Source organism: Podarcis muralis, chromosome Z (assembly GCF_964188315.1).
Source record: "Podarcis muralis chromosome Z, rPodMur119.hap1.1, whole genome shotgun sequence".
Classification (NCBI taxonomy): Eukaryota; Metazoa; Chordata; class Lepidosauria; order Squamata; family Lacertidae; genus Podarcis; species Podarcis muralis.
This window is the reverse complement of record NC_135673.1, coordinates 42833631-42855499: the sequence shown is the minus strand read 5'-3', so window position 1 is coordinate 42855499 and position 21869 is coordinate 42833631. Positions and strand designations below refer to the sequence as shown.

The window sequence follows — 21869 nt, the reverse complement described above, 5'->3', positions numbered from 1 at the left end:
AGAAGCTTAACAATCAGAAGTGTCAACTCGATTCTGTCAAATGGTTTAAGGTAAAATGTAATCTGCAGTGCTTGGAAGCTCTTGTAAACTGTTGTCAAGTGGTTTCACTCAATGCTAAATATTTACTTTGCAAAGAAGGCTGCCGGCAGGATGCCAAAAAGAGAATGAAAATCTCTCCCTGCTGCCTGTTTCTTGCGATGGGCCATCTTGGCTTTCTGTAGAGATGACAACATATAACTCAGCACCTATATTTTGTTGCTAAATGATGATCTTTGCCTCTGGTCACATAAACACCATACATTAGAAGCACTGTGGCACCACTTTAAACAGACATGGCCTCCCACAAGGAATCTTGGGAGCTCTAGTTTGTGAAGAATGCTGAGAGTTGCTAGAAGAGCCCTACCCCCCCCCCAACTACCATTCCCAGAGAGGGTTTAACAATCAATACTTGTTGCCGGGGAACTTGCAGGAATTGCTTTTGTGTATGGTATTTCAGTATTAGTGCCTTTCCCCATCCCAAATCTCAACAGAAGCACCTCTATTTTTTTCTTTTGTCTTTGAGCTAGTGCTGATGTTATGGTCAGCCAACTACAGAGGGACCAGGCTCCTGCAGGGTGCATGCTTTGGAAATGCTCTTCTTTACCACTGCACCTAGTTATCTTGCTTGTGTGACTACTTCTCATTCTGGACCAGGCTATAGTGCTGGTGAGGAAAAGGAAGAGGGCCCACTTCCAGCTACCTCATTGACTGACTGCCCAGCAAGCAAGTAGGTGGCAGCAGTGATGATGACGATGAGGAGGAGGAGGGGCTTATGACCCTGGTGGTATGGAGGTAGACTCTCTGAGGAAGAGGTATTACTTTAACATGCAGGAGCCGAAATTCCTTTTAAAAATGAGCAATTTTGTTGTTCGTTCCCGGATTGCTGTTTAAAATTTGCCCCATCAACATTAAAAGTGTCCCTGCCTCTTATATGGTTAAGACTAAAGCTTTAGTTCAGTGGGACAACGGGTGGCGCTGTGGTTTAAACCACTGAGCCTAGGGCTTGCCGATCAAAAGGTTGGCAGTTTGAATCCCCACGACGGGGTGAGCTCCCATTGTTCGGTCCCTGCTCCTGCCCACCTAGCAGTTTGAAAGCATGTCAAAGTGCAAGTAGATAAATAGGTACCGCTCCAGTGGGAGGGTAAACGGCGTTTCCGTGCACTGCTCTGGTTCACCAGAAGTAGCTTACTCATGCTGGCCACATGACCCAGAAACTGTCTGCAGACAAAACGCCAGCTCCCTCGGCCTATAGAGCGAGATGAGTGCGCAACATCAGAGATGTTCATGACTGGACCTAATGGTCAGGGGTACCTTTACCTTTACCTAAAGCTTTAGTTCAGGGGTGGCTAAGTGCTTTCCCCCTGGCAAATTCTTCTGCCCTGCACCAAAGACCCCACAAACAAAAAGCCAAAGTAGCTAGGGCAGTAGTAGGGTGAAAAGGGATGTTTAAGCCTGTCTGCTTCATCCAGCATCCCAAAGGAATGCAGACTGGCTGTTCCTGCCCCATTTCAGTAGGACTGGGGGAGAAATTTGATTCTGTTTACATTTAAATGTGAACAAACTTAATTTTGCACTTTCCAAAACAGGATCTGAACAGCCATTGTTTGAAATGTGCATCACACCACTGAATTTTGCAATGCTATCGAGCAATGTGTGCCAAAAATGCATTTATTGGGGCATTTAAAAAAAAATTCAAACAAACATCCACACCCCATAAATGGTGGAGAAATGCAGAAAACTGAAGTTAAGGTTGGAAAAATGAGAAACTAAAACCGGCAGATTTGCTCTTCCTTCCGAATCATCCCCATTAAACTCATATAAATGCAGAAGACTGAGATTTCATGTCAGAAAGTGTGGGGAGGGTGGTAGCTTTCCTAATGCCATAGCTGAAATGGAAGCCACAAGCTGGAGTTATGAGCTCTGTGTGTGCTTGCTGTTCTCTGTCCTAAACTGTTGATATGCGTGCACTGCATTTTAATTTCACAGCCAGACCCCCAAAGTGAGCAAGAGTTGAATCTCGGCAGCCGGGGGTGTGGAGAGTGGAAAGAGAGACAGAAAAGCATTAAAAAAAAAAGAAGAAGTCTGTAAAATAAGAAAAACAGAAATGGATGCCATCCCAGCGTAAGGCTACTTGATGGAGCATAACTGAATTTTAAATTACAGATGCTTGAGGCTCTTACCTGACTTGCCATGGGCAAAGCAGACCCACAAACCATAGCACAGCACACAGAACTGTCAGTAACAAAAGATTGCTTTGGGAATAGCTGAACCCTCTTCACTTCATGAAGCTTTGTCTTTCTCTTGAAAGGGAAGGAAATATTACCTGCTGATTTCCTCTCTTCTTTCTTTCCTTCCATCACCCTCAAGTTAATGCAAGAGACTGAACTTTCACTTGTGGAGGAGGGAGGACATTCTGCCGAAGTAATCCCCGAACTGAAGCTATGAGCCTGAGGAATGGAAATGAGATGCTTCATATATATGTGTTTTCCCAATAAGTCAACCCCATCTGTAGTGTATTCTTTCGCAGACGGGATGCCTTAAAGTCTAGCTTCTACTGGTGTTAATTCACCAATCCAAGCAGACTGAATGGCCCACAGGACAAAAAACAAAACTAAACACATCTGACAATAGGAGAAGAAACACTTTCCCACAATGAACAGAATCCAACATTCCCACACATTTGTCTATATTTCGTTTGTTTGAGATGTTTTTGTTTTCATGGAAATGCTTCATTTTCTCAGATGAGTGCATCTGTGTAAGGGAAGAGAGGAGCCCTCTTCAGACATTCCTGTTAAGAGTTTTAAAAAATGGAAAATGGTGGTGTGGCGATGAGAGTGGTAGCTCTGCCCCCTTCCTGTTCTCATGACACACACACACTGTTCTGTATCTGTGGAGGCTCCCTGCACATTTCAGAAAAGAACAAAGAGGGAGCTTCCACATTTCTTTTCACTTCAGATGGTTAGTCTCCATGGGTTACTCTCCATGGCAAGTGGAATAGCAATGGGAGAAGGACACTAGCATGCTCTTGTGTTAACTCAATATGCCATCCAAATGTGGATCAAAGTGGCATTGTGACTGTACAGACTTACACCGACATGGACCAGAAATAGTTTGAGCCATCACTGCCTGCTTACATGTTCAGTAGGAGATCCCTAGCAGGGTTTAGATTTTTGAGAATACTCTACTGATTAGAGAGCTGAAAGGCAGTAGTTCCTATCCTGATTCAACACCATCATCACTGTTTTCATTCCTCTACAGTTTGGTTTCCACCAAATACTACTTTAGTCATCTCACTGTCAGCTATTTAAGTTGCATGACTATTTAACCTACTTCATAATTTACATTGTAAATGAAACACCAAAATAATGTTTAAAAGTCTTTCATCATGTAACGTTTGCAGACCGCCCCCCTCCCATGTGAACAAAGACTGATTCTATGTCCTGTATTTATTTTCTGTTCCTGAGCCCAGACAAACATGCAAACTTCAGTAACTTCTGCTTCTTTTTCTGTTTTCATTGAATTTCCCTGACATCACTACTCTTGACTCTGGATTAAAAAGCAGGAATAGGCCTTGAGCCATCTTCATTTGTGGGAAGAGGAAACCTGTTTAAGGTTATTGTGATAGCTGAGAGTTTGCACACTTGCTAAAAACTCATTGTCTGTGATTAAGAATTCTGGGGACAAGAAAAGGTTTTAACAGAAACTAAAAGGAAAAGGTAGGGTGTGGGAAGATGACTTATGTCGAGTAGAAATGAAACATTTAGATTTTGCCCCTACCCCGTCTCATTCTAGTTATGCCTTTAGGGAACTGCAGTAGGAATGGAATACATAATATATTGAAAAGGAGCAATATATATTCCACTCGTGACTCAATCCTCCTGGCTTCTCAGTTTCTGAATCATCATGTCTTCCCCTCACTGGAGAGATAAATGTGGCATTCTCTTCAACCCATTTAAGACCATTATTCCTTGGTACATAAAACGGGCCAATTAAGAAAGCCTTTTGTGTATTTGTACATTTTATGTATGGAGGGAGAGTTAAAAATATCTTGCCGAAAATGTGTTGGAATGTTCCTTGAATACTTAATATAGCTATATTTTCCTCCCCATCACCTCTCAAGCACTGGGGATGTTGCTGTATACAAATAGTGGCTTTGTTGTTGTTCATGCCAGGTCTGAGATATAAGATTCATGGAGGTGCCAACACATTTACCAAATTTTGGAAGGGGGGAAAACCCAGAGTACATTGTTGACTGTGCTCATAATGCCATTCTGAGCCAGCCTCCTTTGCACATATTGGATGTAGGCAGACTTGGCCCTATGATGAGGCAGAATGAAGCAGCTGCCTCAGGTGGCATATGCTGTCCTGTACCCACTGCCTCAGGTGGCATATGCTGTCCTGTACCCACTATGCTAGACTGCTGCCCTTAAGTGCAGTGGAAAATACTTTCCTTTCACCAATATAGTAGTAAGATCCAACTGTCAGTACAATTGGCTTTTCTGTATGTGCCTTGCAGGAGGGCACCATCTTGTCCTTCACTTCTGGCAGCAAAATGTCTTGAGCTGGCCTTGGATGTAGGATGTTCTGTTTCTGGGCCAGCCCTACTGTTAGGCAATGTGAGAGGACTTCCCCAGGCATCAGTTGCAGGGGAAGCAGCACCATTTCCCTCTGGTGGCATGGTCTGCCTTGATTCCTCTAAACTAACACAATGCCTCAGGCACAGCGGAGGATGCTATCTGGTCACTAGCATTGAAGTAAGATTTGACTGCCTGTTCTGTCAACTTTTTTACATAGAACGGGACGAGAGGTGCCATCTTGTCCTTTACCTCAGGCAGCAAAATGTATTAGGTGCTCCCTGGTTTTAGCAGTGGCAGAGGGCTCAGGTGGCAACTGGGGACAGGAAAAGAACCAAATGGGTGTGAAGCCTATGTGTAAATAGTATGACATGGGCAGAATCATTACCAGTACGCTGTCCAGGGGCAAGCTAATGTCATGGCAGGACAAGCTGAGAAGGGGGAAGCTAGAATAAGGAGGAGGACTTGGGAGGAGGTGTAAAGAACTGAAGAAAGGCATCAGGAACCTTCCCATACCAGCAAGTTGCTTAAAGAGAAAACATCAGCAGGTCCTTGATAGTATATAGGTGGAAGGAGAAGTTGGTTAGTTTGGCATAGTCAGGTGACATCCTAGCTAAGAGCTTGTCAAGAGCTACTGTTAAGAGTTTGCTCCTAGTTGGTCAGAACTGCCTGCAGTTCTCTTTCCCATGGGTGGTCACTGCAAAATGGACCATTCAGTGGACATTCATGGGCATTTCTAATGCTAAATAGACACCTAAAAGACATATGGGTAATGCTATGTCTCTGAGATAATCATTTCCTGATACGGATTTGGGTATTGGAAATAGAGCTGAACTGAATTTTTCTCACAAGACTCTTAAAAAATTCATTAGTTCTCTTTTGGCTTCTGCATATTTCAAAAGAGAAAGCTATCACGTAAACTTAAGATAATACAACAAATAAATAAACCACCCCCACTACAGAGATAAACAGGATTCAGACCCCTCACTGCAATTCAGGGTGCAATATAAAATACTGCGATACAAATAATATAACTTAACAAGCTTTCAAAAGCAGTGTTTGAATATTATAAGTGTTGTCTTCCCCTTTTTTTTCTTTTTACAAATTACAAGATTTCCAATTGGCAAAGGCAGACAAAATTTTTTTCCATAGAATTCAGGATATCCACACCAATTTATAAGCTGTTGGGACCATCCTATCATGATCCTGTGCATTTGTATAGTCAATAAAGGGAAATCAAGTTGTTGCAGATTGATCAATTTTTCATTGTCCCCTCATCAGTGGTAGTTCGTGGTAAAGTTTCTCCCGCAATGCTATATGCCAGATTTTATCATGCCAGTAATACATCTGTATATGTAAAATGCTTTCTGGGGGAAAATTGGTTATTTTTTATTTTTCTCCCCCATTTAGGAAAAAGGAAGGTAGATGGACATTTCCCAGATTGTTGCAAAGTCGGGGGCATTGTGGAGTATAAAACATAGGGGGTGCCCCCCCCAATAAAATACCACTCTTAGGGGAAGAAAGAAAGAAGCTGTGCTTTTGGTGAGCCCTGCACCTGAAAAACTGTTGGGAAATTTCTCCTCTCACAGAAGAAATTCTGTGAAATGTGCCCTCCTTTCTTTCTGTCCACAAACCGAGTGAATAATCTTAAGGGGTCAATTGCCCACAACTTCTATAATACACAGGAGCATGCCTTGCTTTATTTGCTGTCCATCTATTTATTTTTCTGTTTGCACATTTTTACACTGATTTCACAATTCATTTTAATATTTTAATGTTCCATTATTTTAATGTTGTATTTTTATTTTTGTTTTTAAGTTGTAATCATTCATCTTGTTTTTATTATTGCTTGTAAGCCGCTCTGAGCCCGGCCTTGGCTGGGGAGGGCGGGGTATAAATAAAAAATTATTATTATTATTATTATTAAAAGCTTTTACAATGAAATAACTCAGAGGCAATAATAGAACAATTCGAAACTATCCCTGTAAAACGAAACAAAAACTCTGCATCAAAATAGAAAACAGCTTCCAAACTGCAGCAGCAACCGAGACATAGCTAGCATCTGAAAGCAGATTGAAATGATTTATAATCCTTTTCAGGAACACCAGAAGGGAAAACGAGCAGTGAAAGTCAACCAGGAAATGGTGACATTTAACCCATGGTAGATAAGGACATGATTACTGCTGCATCAAACCGATGGCCAATCTAGTCCAGAATCCTGTTCTCACAGTGGTCAACTAGATGCCTGTGGGAAACACAAAAACAGGATCTAAGTGCAACAGCTGTCTCCCCGCCTGTGATTCCCAGCTACTTCCATTCAGAGGCAGCAGCGGAGGAAGCCGCTCAGGCGCCTGGGGCGGCACGCCCAGGGGCGGGACAAGCCGCCCATAGGGGCAGGGCACACCATGGGGCCTCTGGAGTCTGCCTGCCTCCTCCCACTCAGCTGCCCTACAGATGGGGGGGAGGCAGCAGGCAGACTATTTGGGCAGTGTGGAGCCTGTGTGCACCCAAGCCACTGTGTCTCTCCCAGGCGGCCCACACGCATAGCACCCACCTTCCTCTGCCCCTGTTCAGAGGCAGAGAAGGGATAAGAGTTTTTCTTCCTCTCTCGTAATAGTAGAACTCGGATCCAACCCATGAAGCTGGACGCTGGACAGACAGAAGAACTTGGCACTTCGTCATGCAGCAGTGCAGTGTTAAACTCTTGGTTTCACTCTCGCAAGAGGTAGCAATGGCCAACAACCAACATCTTTAAAATAATATTAGACAATTTCATGGAAGAGAGGAATATCAGTGGTGACTTGCCACTGACCACTGTCACATTGCTACCAGGCTTTATACATATGGCCAGAGGGAGCAGGTGCTGCTGCAATTCAGCGTCTCAACAATATGCGTTCAGATTTGGGTATTGTGCTGCTTCTCTCGTCTGAGTGCAGAGCTTTTTGTTACCACTTTTTCTCATGTCACGAACACATCTTTGTTTTGACGTGGTTCCTCAATCTTTCTGACAATTTGTGACAGGAGAATGAAGTCGTCTCGTTGGTATTTTTATTTTTATCAAAGAAAAGCCGGCTCACTATTGATGTCATAAGATGAAGAGTGGAGGGTGGAGGAATGAAATTCACGTTGGCAATTGCCGGAATATCTCAGACAGATAGGAGCCATTGTTGGCTTAAGTGTTCCCTGGCATAAAACGCCAATTGTCTATGCCTTGAAGAGAAAATCAGCATGTTCACGCAAAATGTCAATCCCTAAAACACAATAACATGTAGTTGCTACTCGAGATTCACTATCAGGAGAGATAAGGGATGTTCTGCTGAATTATGATATGGGGCTTTAAAGCCTTGTTTTGTATTAGATGGTATTAAGTGGCATTCTGAGGTGATAACACTGCATGCTGCATAATACCTGTCTTCTTCGGAAATGGAGAGCAGTACAAACCAAAACTATGTTGCTAGTGATATTTCCCCAGCTGGGCCCTGGCATTTAGCTACTAATATTACAATATTAGCAAAATGTTTGTCAATAATGATGTGGAGGGCATGTATGGAGGGATCACAGAAACACTCAAATGACATATAGAGAGACACATTTGGCCTGTTGACAGGCTTCTTGTTAGCCAAAGTACCGTATTTTTTGCTGTATAAGACACACCAGACCATAAGATGCACCTAGTTTTTGGAGGAAGAAAAGAAGGAAAAAAAAATCTGAATCCCAGAAGCCAGGACAGCAAGAGGGATCACTGCGTAGCGAAAGCAGCGATCCCTCTTGCTGTTCTGGCTTCTGGGATAGCTGTGCAGCCTGCATTCGCTCCATAAGACGCGCACACATTTCCCCTTACTTTTTAGGAGGGAAAAAGTGCGTTTTAGGAGCAAAAAATACGGTAGGTCTCCTTTCCACTCCACTGTTGTTGGGAGGAAACGTAAGGGTGACTGGCATTTACATTTACATTTATATATGGGAGAAAGTAAATGGCATGTTTTTGGGGAAACCCCTGACTCATGGGCCTAACCTGACAGACATTCTCAGCCTGGGGGAACAATCCACCCCACTTCCCAGGGAACTCTGGAAATTCTAGCTCTGGGAGTGGAATAGGGGCCTCCTAACAACACCCCTGCAGTTCCCAGGATTCTTTAGGGGTGGGGAAAACCATGGCAATTAAAGTGGTATAATCCTGCTTTAAGTGTGTATAGTGCAGATGGGGTCACAGTCATAGTAAGTTTCTTAATCTATCATATTTTCCACAAACACAGGTGTGCTCAAAGCGTTTCACATAAAGTCTAAAAAAGTAGTGCAGTGACAATACATAATAAAAAAAATCTCTCCAATATAACACTAAAAAGCAATCAATCAGTTATTAAAAGTTCTTTGCCATTTGAGGCACAGTTGGTGGCAACCTGTAAGAGGGCTTTCTCTGCAGTAGTGCCCTATCTGTGGAAATTCTTGCTTCAAGAGGTTTGGTTACCTTCCTCTCCTGATGTTTTGCCAGGGTTTGTGGACATTTTTAATAAAAACAACAACAACAAGAAGCCTTTAATTCAACTGTAGTTTAATTTAGTTTATTTATTCTTAGCTCTGGCTGTTTGTTCTTTTGATGATGCTTTTTGGTCTTGGCGCCTTTTAGCATCTTTTAAAAACGACTTACTGTATTCCTGTTGCCTTTTTTGTGCTCATTTCTAGAGATTGCTAAGCACTCTGAGCAGCTCCTTGTTGAAGGGTAAAAGTAGAACATACTTTAAAAAAACCAAAAAAAAAAAAACCCTCTTTCCTAAAATGATGTATTGGGAACATTAAGTAATATGGTGGCAATTTCTGCCAGTAAAAGATCCGTCTACTAACTGTGCATATTGACATGCATTTTTAATAGCCTCCAGGGCCAGCTCTACCATTAGACAGAGTGCAGTGATAATCGCTGGGAGGCAGCAGGAGCAGCCACTGGCCGTGCTTTTGTGTTAGCAGACAGAGCTAACTTAGTCAGGTTCATTCATTCAGTAGGTTTCCTGTGCATAAACTTAGTTGAATGCCACCCAGAGCTTCTGAAGGAACTTGCAGTTTTGTGTTTTTACTGGTCTGAACCTAAGATTACCCGATACTTCCAGTTAAGGGGAGTCTCCCCCACACCTCACCCCAGCTTTCCCTTGGTCCCTCTCTCAACTACTGGCTTTTTACAGTGCATGTAACTTTGTTGAGGGCCTTGCTCTCCAGTGTTTTTTTTTTTTTTTTAATGAGGCATCTCCCCATGTCTCCTGTTAATGTGGCAGTATAATGGGTTATAGACAGCAGAGAAGAGCTTTCCAAACTTTTCATGTTGATGAGAAACTTTTAAGACATGCATCATGTCGCAACACAGTAATTCAGTTTTACTAGCAAACCAAAGGTTAAACTAACCCTTTTCCGGCCCCGGGTGGAGCATGGGGAGCATTCACATGACACACCTATACACTGCAGCTGACACACTAATGTGTCGCAACACATTATTTGGAAAGCTCTGCAGTAGAGGCTGAGCCATTAGGGCAAACGTGACACCGCCACACCAGCCTCAGTCTCCCCTCAGCTAACACCCAACTCCCTGCCTTCTTACAACCAGACCAGCTGGTGGCACTGCTTGCTAGATTCCTTCTCCCTTGCAGTTTTGCCCTTGCAGAACTCGGGAGGAGGCGGAGGGAACAAAACTAGCATTAATCCACTCTGCCTGTCATTGGCTGTGGCTCTGTGAAGCCTTGGTTCTGGCTCCACCTGCCATTGACTTCTCTGCCTTCCACTCTTCCAGCCCTAATGGACAACAACAACTGCTGGTTGAAGGCAGCATACCCCTCTCCGTTTGCTCTCCTGTCTCAGTAAGTTGAACTTTCCCAGGTTGCACAAATGAAGATGATAACCCTTCTGTTCAGGTGGCCATTCGCTTCCCATCTTTTCTCTTGCTGCAGAAGGCATCTTTTCGCATGCACTCATAGAGTCCTGCTGGCTGCCAGCAGGATTTCTGTGTGTGCTTACTGGGCTGTCGGCGATAATGAGCTTCGCCGATGTGTTTCATGTGTCCGTCGGGAGAGGCTGTACAAAGGAAGAGAGAGTTCTAGCATGGTGTGTCTGAAAAAGTAGACACAGAAGCCAGCCGCTACCATTAGCTCTGAATTTTCCAGCCTTCCAGCATCAAGCGGCATGATAGTAGAATGAGATTGGCAGCTGGTTGTTCGTTTTCACAAACTTCCCCCTCGTCTTGTTTCCAGACTGAGTTGTAAGTTGTGGTGCTCTTAGGCATCTGTGACAGATATGGGCAGGTAGGCTGATCTTTTGACCCGTATAAAATAAATCCAGAGAACAAAGCAAAACTTCAGAGAGTACAATCTGTGCCAAACATCGCTGTAGGCCTGTGGAAACAACACAGTGTTCGAATCCATATATTTGAGCTTCTACTGTTCATTAACACACTGGAATGGCATCACAAACCTGAAAGAAATGTCTGTTTCATTTTACAGCTAAAAGGCTCTGGGTGAAAAGGTTTAGGGACTTTTGCTCTTTTCAGATGTTTCCGAGATATTTTGATCTTCTAAATTTTTATTTTTATTTTATAAAAACAACAACAAACCACACAGCTTCTAAGTAAATTCAAGAGATGAAAAATGAAACAAACTGGAAATGAAAGAAACCAGACTGTCCAGAATTTTGATTCAGTGTAAATGGGATAATTCATAATTTAGATAAATATAATTTCAAACATAGATAAACCACCAAGTATTGTACATCTAATGCCACACTGATCTAACTATACATTTGTAGACAGTCTCATCCCCAATGGTGCAGGCAAGTAACAATATAGTAAGACAGCATGCCAAGCAGACAAACTGAACTACGGTAGGATGGAAACAATGCTGTATGTGATGAGTAGAGAACCAAACAGAAAACAATGCCTTCTTATATCCATATCTAGACATTAGTTTTGCCACACTGAGGATGCCTCCAGACTGTCAGTATTTTGCAGGAGGGATTCAAGTGCATACCAGAACCTTAAGTTTGCACGATTAAAGGCACACTAGTGTAATAAATCCACTTATTTATTTATCAAGCAGCCTGTCTGCTGGTTGATGCATAAGACAGGGGTCAACCCTTACTAGCAATCGCCCCCTGATGTGCCTCAGGTGTTCCGCCAGAGCTACCACTGGGAAGAGTTCTATGGCCCATAGACCCCTGTGTGGACACCTGGACAGAAACATTCCGTCCTGGTACCCAATCAGCCAAAGCTGTGACAATTGCTATGAGGTAGGCAAAAACCTGCAGACCAACCAATTTGGGGAAAATTCTCCTTGGCCGTGAATACAGCAACCGGACATACCATATCAAGGTCCTCATACTGCCCTACACACTCACCTTTGAGCAAGGGGTGTACCGACTGGGTGGGTGGTGAATCTCCTGGTGATCCCAGAGGGGTACCCTGGGCACGGTCCTCATTTAAAGGGTACGCAAGCCCACCTCCTCCAGGACTACTGATCGGCCATTTGCATGGACCAATGCCTGCTCAGCCGGGAGGGAAGACCCGTACATCCCACCCCTAGCCACACAGAAGCCAAACATGTCCCCCAGGACCACATTCTGCCCATGTTGGGCAGCAAAGCCTGCTTCCCCAGAGCCCCAGGTAAGTCGTTATTTCACACAAACACGTGCTTGTGTAGACACAGCTTGTACCTGTGTTCAATATAATGTACAAAAAGGTCTAATATTTTGTTGGGAAGAGTGGAAGAAAAAGAAGAACCCTCTAGAGTCATCTAATACACTCTCACAGTATCGTCTCTCTCCCCTTTATAGGTTAATTGGATGGATACTGCTATATTTCCTTATTTTGGTTTCCTCTCGGTGCATTTAGCATCTGTTTTGTCACTGGAGAGATTCACCCAGTATTGACCGCATGACTTGACATGAGCAGAAATCATGAATTAAAATGTTGAAATCATTAAAATGGGGAAATGGTAGATGCAAAACGTGACTCTGCAAGAGTGGGAGATAATGAAATGCAAATTGCTATAACATCAGGGAGTTCCTCCCAGCCAGTGACTCTTCCCCTTGGACAGCTGCATTCAATGGGAAAGCTATTCAGTGGTCCCTGTAGATAATCTGAGGAGGTGGTGGTGTCAGGGCACTCTTTTTGCAGCAAGCTGTCCAAACAAATGGGGAACTAGTCCTTCTAAGGCACCAAGAGGCTTGAACCAGAACCCAGGCTCTTTACTCCCTATGCCACCATGGCAACCTGCAAGCAGGGAACAGTGCTGCATTACCACCAATGTAAATAGCCCAAGGGCAGTAGTGGAGCCTCCAGTCCAACAGAGATCAGGTGATGCAGGGAACCAATAGCATTCCATCTGGCCCTATATATTTGATGTTTGGCCCAGCTCCTCAGTTCAGACTCTCTCCTGAATTGACCTCCTGTGACCTAGCTCTTGTCCCTGACAGCCCATTAGGTGTTTCTTTTGGTGAGAGTCTTCTCTGCACAGACAGAAGGGATCAAGAGAGCAAGCATCTGGGTAAAACGTAGTTGGTAAAAGGGTCAATGTTCAATGTGCACATTCAGTGGGAGCCCTCCCCCCCATGGCATCATTTAAGTGCATATTGAAAAAGTTTCTCCTTGCCTTAGGGCCTCTGAGCCTTCCTCTTCTCTTCACCACTGCAACATGCTTGCTGATCTGCCTGCTAACAAGTTGTGTCTCTGTCTGGCAAGCCAGCAGCTGGTAGCAAGGAAGAGGAAGTGGATCTGGTCATCATGGCAGTGAGGAAGTAGATACAGCAAGAGAGGGGAGCGCACAAGTAGGTTGGCTTACCCAAGGACCTTAGAGAATCTGGATACTCCATTGCCTTTGTCTATCAGGCAAATGATCGCCAAGAGGGCATGCAACAGATTGACATCCTGTACAGGTCTGCTCAGTCATAAGCCCCACTGAGTTCTCCCAGGAAAACTGTATAGGATTGCAGCCTAAAAGCACAAAAGGCTATGTTCCTTGTTTCCCAGGTGGATGACATCCTTACTTTAAAGAACTCTTAGGCTGTTGCAAGCTAAATGTAATCCTGGTAGACAACAGCACTATGGAATGCACCCTTCATCCCTGGAGTTTCTGTCTTTACCTCTTGATTCCCAACAGAGAGCAGAGAATGAGCAGATTGCTTCCCCAGCCAGAAGCTGTGAAGATTTGCAAGCATAAACACCCCCTCTCCCATTTCCTCACAAATATAGCCAAAACACACAACTATTATAATTATTATAAATGGTACCAGTTAACCCTCTGGTTTTATTCTGTTGAAGAATGATTCCTTTCAAAGCAGCAATTCAATAATAAACACATCTTCAGGCTTTAGATGTAAGCACTACAACACTTTCAAGTGGAAAAAATGTTTAATTTGCTATAATGAATTGAAACCGGGGGAGGGGGTAATATTTAGTTAATTGCCTGAAATCTGTCTGTTTGTATCAGCCAAATTAACTTGATAAACTCGTCTTCAAAATTAATTTCCTTCCAGATGGTACTTAGTGGATTATTTTAAGTAGAGTCTCTGATTCTTTCAACTCTATGTATTTATAAGTAAAAGAAACACTAGGGGGTTTCTCAAACTATACTAAACATGATGAAACAAGCATTTTATACTGGTGTTATGGTTGCAGAGTCATTGGAAAGGTGAGACAACATAAAACAAGTAGCATTCAGTTAATAATAAATCCATAATATACTTGGATAGATAGATAGATATTTGTGTGTATCTCTCTGTGTGTACTTTCAGTGGCCTGGTTCACACACCATAGGTGCCAACTCTATGAGGCTACCCCCTAACCCCGTGTGTTGGGATGAGATTGAGCTCCCCCAATCTTGAGGGACCAGGCCTCGTCGGGCCTTGCTGTGGCAGGCCCGAGTGGGCCTACCTGTGGCTGCAGTAGGCCCCATCAGGCTTCCCCACAGCCTCCCGTCGCTGTGTGATGCCATGTGTACATGTCATGCACATGGCATCACACGTGTGACTCCCCCCCTAAAAAATGTTGTGTGGAACCCAGTGCCTAGGGTTGCCATATTTTCTGGATGTGTGGCAGCCCATGTCAGTAGTGTTGTTTTTGCCGATTTCCCTCAGAAATAGCTCAAAAACGTACAAGAAAAGTCCCCCCCCCCTTTTCCCCCCCAATGCTCAACAACTATTCTGTCTGGATTTTCATTTTTTGAAATATAGTAACCCTACCGGTGCCTAAGTCATGCATCTTAATAAGCCTGACAATGGTGTGTTTGAATGTTCAAGCTCAGGAGATTAACCAAACTTTCTTTTCTGCCAACCAAGCTCAGCGTGAAGCTATGGTTTGTTGCTTGATTACAAGTTATTGTTTGACAACCTAGGGTTTGGTGTTATGCCTGAACCCAACAACCTTGCTTAACCATGTTTCGTTTGGCCACTTTCCCCCCTATGCTTATCATACCAAGTCCAGAATGTGTCCCACAGCAGGGACAGGTCCAGAATTCGCTTGGGGCAGACTCATGGTTTTCATGGCAGACATCAAATCATGAGCCAATCCTGACAGGAGAGCCTCAGTGTGAATATTAAAGTCCCCCACCACAACAAGTTAGGGGACTCTAGCACCCACCCCAAGACCACCCTAGTTAGCTCAGGAAGGGAGATTCTTGAGCAGCGGGGTGTATGGTGCACCAACAGGATCTGTACTCATCCTGGCCATCTTCAGATACACACACACAAACTCAGCAGAGTGCAGGAGAAGGTACCTGGTGAGAGGAATGCAATCATGGTAGACCACTGCAATTCCACACCCCAGACCTTGCATACTGCTGTACAGAGAACCCCAAAGGGCAAAGCTGAGAGAGTTTTACCACCACCACCACCCCCAGCTTCATCCAGGATCAAGTCCTGGATAGTTGTTGTTTTGCCACCTGTCATTGACCAGCAGCATTTTCAACCCAGGGGGACTGTTGCCAAGACTTTCCAGTCTATTTGAACAGGGAAAGAATATGGCAGCAACCACCACCATGTTGTACCGCCCCCTTTGATAAAGTAGAGTTGTTACCCCACCCCTACATATCTCTCTTTGCCCTCTTTGCCCTTGCTCTTTTTCCACCAGTTCAGATTGATCACCCAGTTCAGCTGGGTGTAGACACGCAGCAGGTGTTGCTGGAAGCTTCTAAGTACTGCAGGAGCATTGTTAAGGAAGAAACAACAGCAACAAATGCCCAGGAGTCCCCCCCGGAAGGAATGAACAGCAGACAGGTGGTTCCTGTTCAGACATTCCTGGGTCCCCCCCCCCCTTTCTCACACAGGGGAGCTGTGGCTTCCCAGTTCCAAGGAGGTGTTGAAAGAGGTAAGATATACTTTTGCAATTTGGAATGCAAGGCATCTTGCATTCTTATCAGCAAATTGTTTATTTTTATATAGCAGATGCTACTATACTAAGTGGAAGCAATTAAGGAAGGCTTCAACAGAGATAGAATTAATTTATTGAGAAGTAATTAATCTCACCCAGAAGATTCTTGCATAACCAATGCATTAATTTATATTGGAACTCCTAGAGCTGTTCGTCTCGGTATTGGGGGCCTGTGGATCAATGGGAATCCATCTGCAGCTTACAAAGGCAATAAGTGCATTGCTCCTTCAATCTATAATAGATGAGCAAAGGAAGGAGTAATCTTATTAAACTGTTAGACTTTACCTTGGAAGAGTTTGCATTGTTGATAAAGCTTGGGCTTTATGCATTACACTGCATAAGTGAGTCCTCCCAAGTGGAGAAGGTAACTTGTTAGTAAATAGACAGAGTGATAGAAGCACTGTGCAATAAAATGCCTACTTGTCTGGCGTTGCAGATTCCTCTGTTGGAGTCATTCAGTTAGGACACAATCTAGCCAAAGTTAAGCACTTGAAAGCCTCTTGGATTTCAAAGAGAGATTCAACAGCTCTAACCATTTTGATTCAACAAAACCAAAATGATCAAGGAGGTGAAGCATCTCCCTTGTGAGTGCTTGGGGATTTTTAGTATAGAGAAAATGTGAGTAAGAGGTGATATGATAGAACTTTATAACGTTATGCATGGTGTGGAGGATGCTGACCTAGATGAGCTATTGGCATGATTCATCAGGCTCTTCTTATGGCTAGCAGTAAATGGCATTGCGTCCCAGTCCAAAGTTAGCCATATGCAGAGCAGACCCATTGGAATTGGATACTTCCCAGTGACGGCCAATCCCCTTTGGGGTGGAAAGTGAGGCCAACAGTAGGCTAAATCTAGGGCACCTTCTGATATGTCTAGGTGTGAGATCACATTTGGCAACAGAGATATATTCATAGAAAAGTAAGTGTATACATCTTGGCTGCTGATAAGAATTACCGTATTTTTCGCTCTATAAGACGCACCAGACAATAAGACACACCTAGTTTTTGGAGAAGGAAAACAAGAAAAAAATATTCTGAATCCCAGAAGCCAGAACAGCAAGAGGGATCACTGCACAGCAAAAGCAACGATCCCTCTTGCTGTTCTGGCTTCTGGATAGCTGCGCAGTCTGCATTCGCTCCATAAGACGCACACACATTTCCCCATACTTTTTAGGAGGGGAAAAGTGAGTCTTATAGAGCAAAAAATATGGTAGATTGTTCCTGTCTAACAGCATACTGTTTCTCAAAATGATTAGTTAACAGTTTGAATGATCAAAAACTGGTGTGAAATAAAGTGCTTAGGCAGTTATGCTGCATTGATGTCAGCCCTGGGAGCCAGAAAAAAAAATCTCAAAGAAGCTAACAAATGGTTGTGTAAATCAGAGTCCATTCACTTTGCAATCAGAATGGTCCCAGTGAACATATGATGGTTGAACAGTGTTGTGCAAGGGGAAGAAAAACAGCAACAGCGAAATTAAGACTCATTTATTAAGCAGGGAAACAACTGGTGGTAAGATGCATAATTTTCTGTGAGGTGTACTTTCCTGGAAATCTTTGCACACAGGTTGTAGGGCATGTTGATGATGCAAGAATAGATTGGTGTTCTTTTCAATTATCCATTGCTTTTTCATCTTGTTCTCTTTTACTAAAAAAAAGTGCTTGGGAGACACTCATCTAGATGTGTTTGAGAATTAAGAAGACCCATTAATCTTTTGAACAAAGGCACATGTACGTAACATATCCATGGTGGGTACTGTGTTAACAATGCATATTCAGGATGTCTTCGGCATGCTGTTACAATCCTACCTTGTCAACTTGTATTTTCTTTCCAGTATGCTGAATTTGAGAAATACAACAGTTAACAGTAAAAACACTATTTTTTTTTTTATTTTTTGCACATTGAGCTAATCACAAGAGAGACCCATCTCCCAACATTCTATATGTAGCTGGACCTGAAAGTTAACACAAATTAACGAATCTGTATCGATACTCTGACATTAGTAGGGCCCGCTATATACTTGGCAGGAGAAAAGATGAAATCCAGCATTCCAGTTATTGCTTATCATACTGAACTGGTAAGCTGTAACAAATTTAAGTACACATGTGTGAAATTCATTAGGGTGTCTTGGCACCAGTTAAATTACATCCAGGATAAAGGATGTGGATTAGGAGGCTGTGTTAGATAGGTACCCTGCTGTGACTCTAAGGAGAATCTGAATACCTTGTGGGGGAGGAAAGAGGATGGAATTTCAGCTTTAGTTCTGCATTTGCCAGCTTTCGAGAAGATGGACAAAATGGATTTTTGTTGCTGTTGTTGCTAACAATGTTAGCTTTTCTCATACCTGCAGTTCTCCAACCCAACCCCTGTATTTTGTTATGAGACTGAAATCTCCTGAAAACAATAACCACCTGGGGATGGATGAAATTAACCATTTCATTTAAAACAACAACAACAACAACAACAACAACATAAAACAAAGTGATGCTTAATGGGGAGAAATGAGCTGTCTATGTGAGATGTCGTGTGGCTTTGGATGTAGTGGGGACCAGTGAGTTATTACATCTACTCCATGAGACATTTTAGCATATTTATTTATTTAGATGATGGATATGCTGCCCTTTGTCCAAGTCACAGGGGGGTTTGCAAGTGAGTACATAAAAATCCATAAAGTCCATAAAAATAACGCAAATCAGTTGTACAGAACAGGAACAGTGTAAAATTAAGCTACAGTTAACTTACAGTTACTGGCTAACAACTGTGCATGCAGAAAGTCTTGGAATAGAAAGGTATGGTAATACCTTTAGCAAAAGTGAAGAGAGCCCTTTTAAGTGAAGAGCAATTAGTTTCTGTTCTGGGGGGTGGAGCCAGTTATTCTCCACATAGTGGTCCAGGTCAAGAGTCTCCTTACTGTAGTTCATGAGCTTACCGGTAATTCAGGTGGTCTGAGAGGAACAAGGGCAGTGGCTGTTCTGGGACACAGATCAGAAATGGCAGGGGGGAGTGACTTGAAAGGAGTGGAAAGAGGATTAGGCATCAGAAGCGCATATTTTATTGCATTACAATTTAATAGAATCATAGAGTTGGAAGGGATCCTAAGAATCATTAGTCCAATCCCCTACAATGCAAGAATCTCAACTAGAGCATTCCAATAATACGAATTGTTGGGATTAAATTTGTAATGCAAAAAGCATGCAGCAGCTAGCACAATGCATGGCAATCACTATAACAGGCAGGAAAACAAAAATATCTGGTGTTCCATCAAGACCCTTAACAATTTTCAAATAGCCCGTGGAGGGGATGGGAAGGGAGTTTGGGAACTACTTGCCTGGGGAATAGAAGTGTATGTTGCCACACAAACTGGCCTCTTTGTGCAAAGCTATTGTTGTTATTTCTATCAGACCAGTGGTTCCCAAATGTTTCAGGCTGGTGTGCTCCCTTGGTTCCCTAAACTCATTCCCACTTACCCTTACCCTACCCTATAAATAGCATTATTGAAAATAGTTGGCTTGAGCCACTTGAGGAAGATAATAACACAATAAGATTCAAAGCAGTAACAATTAATTGCATTTTTATTTGAAATCAAATTAAAACTATTTAGTTTAATTAATTCACATAAAACCTGATGAAGTTGATCCAGTTTCTTTCATGGTGCTCTCGAGCAAACGCCTGCTTAATTTCTTGAAACCTAAAAGCATTGTTTGCCCTTGGACCATTCTCTGAGGCCCCCTTGAGGGGGATGTCATCGCTCAATGGCAGAGCATGTGCCTGGCAGGCAAATGGTCCCAGGTTCAGTTCCAGGCATCTCCAGGTAGGGCTAAAAGAGACTTCTGTACGAAATCCTGGATTGCTGCTGCTAGCAGTGTAGACAATATTGAGCTAGATGGACCAATGGTCTGACTCAGTATGAGGCAGCTTGCTATGTTCCCTACGGCATGCATTGAAAGACTGCATGCCCAAGGTTTGCACGAGGGAGTAGGAACATCATCTGATCTTGACATTTATTTCCTCCAGAGACTGCACCAGAATTTTGTTCCAAACTGACACTGAGACACGACTGACGTTGCACGATTTTGACAGTGTGTATGTGTGTGTGTGTGTGTGTGCAGGGTGGGTGGTTGGGGGTGATTTGATAGGCTTCAGACAAGAGAAAGGAAGATGCAAAGGGAGATCCTGATTTCAACCCTACAACTAAAATTTCCATAAACTGCCTTTGGGTCATGCAGTGGGTGTTTTTGTAGATATACTTTAATCTCTTATTTTTGTATCAAGTGTGCTGTCATTTGTCACATTACATTATGCAAATCTTGGACAGATTTAGCACTCTGTGTAAATAAAAAAAAATGGTCATCTTGAGGGCTTCGGCATGTAACTGTTGAACATCAAAGATAGAACCATCTATATTTAATAGACAAAAGATTGATTTTGAAGCACAGCGATAAATATTTGTTTGAAAGAGGTAGTCATTCTGGCAAAGTCGGAAATGATGCGTAAATGTGTATAGACAAAATATGTGCGTTGCATACCATTTTCTTAATGAACATGCTGTACTGTGATTAATCTGATTCAACTGTCTGTTAAGTGGTGATGTTATTAAACAGTAGAATTGGAGCCAGCAGGAGCGAAAGTTTCCTGAGGAGATAGCTGTTTTAAATTTATTAGTCTTTTTAAAAAGTCTTTAAGTGTGTTTGTCTCAAAATTGTTTAGTCTTCATTAAGGTGTCACAAGACTCTTTGTTGCTTTTGCTGCAACCTAACTAACACAGCTGTCCCTCTGGAAATTTGTTTTAAACCTGTTACTGATTAATAATGGTCCTGGACTGCTCACAAGCTTGCTTTTATATTAAATCAAGTACTGTAGGTCCTGCAACAAAACACACGGGGCAAATAGCCAGCCAGCCATTATGCAGGATACTCCGTTCTGTTCTCCCTCCCCACTTTTCCATTTCCAACCTTTCATTCAAGTTAAACACAGGAAGTCTGACAAATGAGCAGATATGTCACTACTTGGACATTAAGATAGAAACCTTAGCTAAAGGTGTTCCCAGGTACAGTGGAAGTTTTGCATTCATGATGGAAGTTGTAGTCAGCCCAAGTAAAAAAATGCAAGGATTCTATTTTCACACCAAGAGCAGACCTTTCCAAATAACCTACTTTACACATGGTCACAGCCTACTCCCCAAGCTCTTTGTTTAAGATCTCAGTAGTGTCAGGGGTGGTAGTCAAAAATACTACTGGACTAGCAAAAAAACCACCCTTTTGTGAATCAGTATAGCTGTCTTCAATCCAGATTTTAGGTTGGAAAACTATTTTTTCCTAAAATGTATTCCCTCCCCTGCACCACTCTATTCTTTTACATATCCAAATTGATTTATTATGCCCATGTTTAGGGTTCCCAATTGGATTATGTCAGGGGAAGGGGCTGCCCCAGAGGCAGAAGGGGTGGGGGAAATAACTGAAATGGCAGTGTGAATTTCCTGATCCAATGTTTTCTTTTCTTCTGCCTCTGAGCCAGCCCCCACTCCACCTACTTTCCACTGAAATAATCCATCTAGTCTCCATTTCACTTCAGATGGAAATAAATACCTCCTCTAGTCTGGACTCTGCATCTCCACTGCAGAGACTGAGATGGATAGAGAAAGTAAAGGAGTACAGAGCCTCACCACCACCAGAACCTATGCAATAATTTGCAGCCAGCTCCTGCCAGGCTGAAGCTTGCAAGCTGCACGCAGATCATGGTTTTCTTTTTTAAAAAATTCTTTAAAAAAAAATTATTTTAAAAATTTCTTTTTAAAAGTTTTTATTTTTTATTTTTATTTTTTTAAAACTTTATTCCAAAACCGAAAAAGAATTACAAACATCAGATTC

General features: G+C 42.8%; 1 protein-coding gene across 7 annotated transcripts in view; it reads left to right on the top strand.

Moving 5' to 3' along the window:
* The window catches only part of AFF2 (ALF transcription elongation factor 2), a 398976-nt gene that overhangs the window by 72785 nt on the left and 304322 nt on the right, over nt 1-21869 (top strand). Inside the window, exon 1 of one of the 7 annotated variants that reach the window (XM_077922545.1) lies at nt 15832-15942. The exons of the other annotated variants lie outside the window; for them this stretch is intronic. The gene's annotated coding sequence lies outside the window, so the exon portion shown is untranslated. Of the gene's footprint in view, nt 1-15831; nt 15943-21869 lie in introns of those variants that run through there. 7 annotated transcript variants of the gene reach the window in all.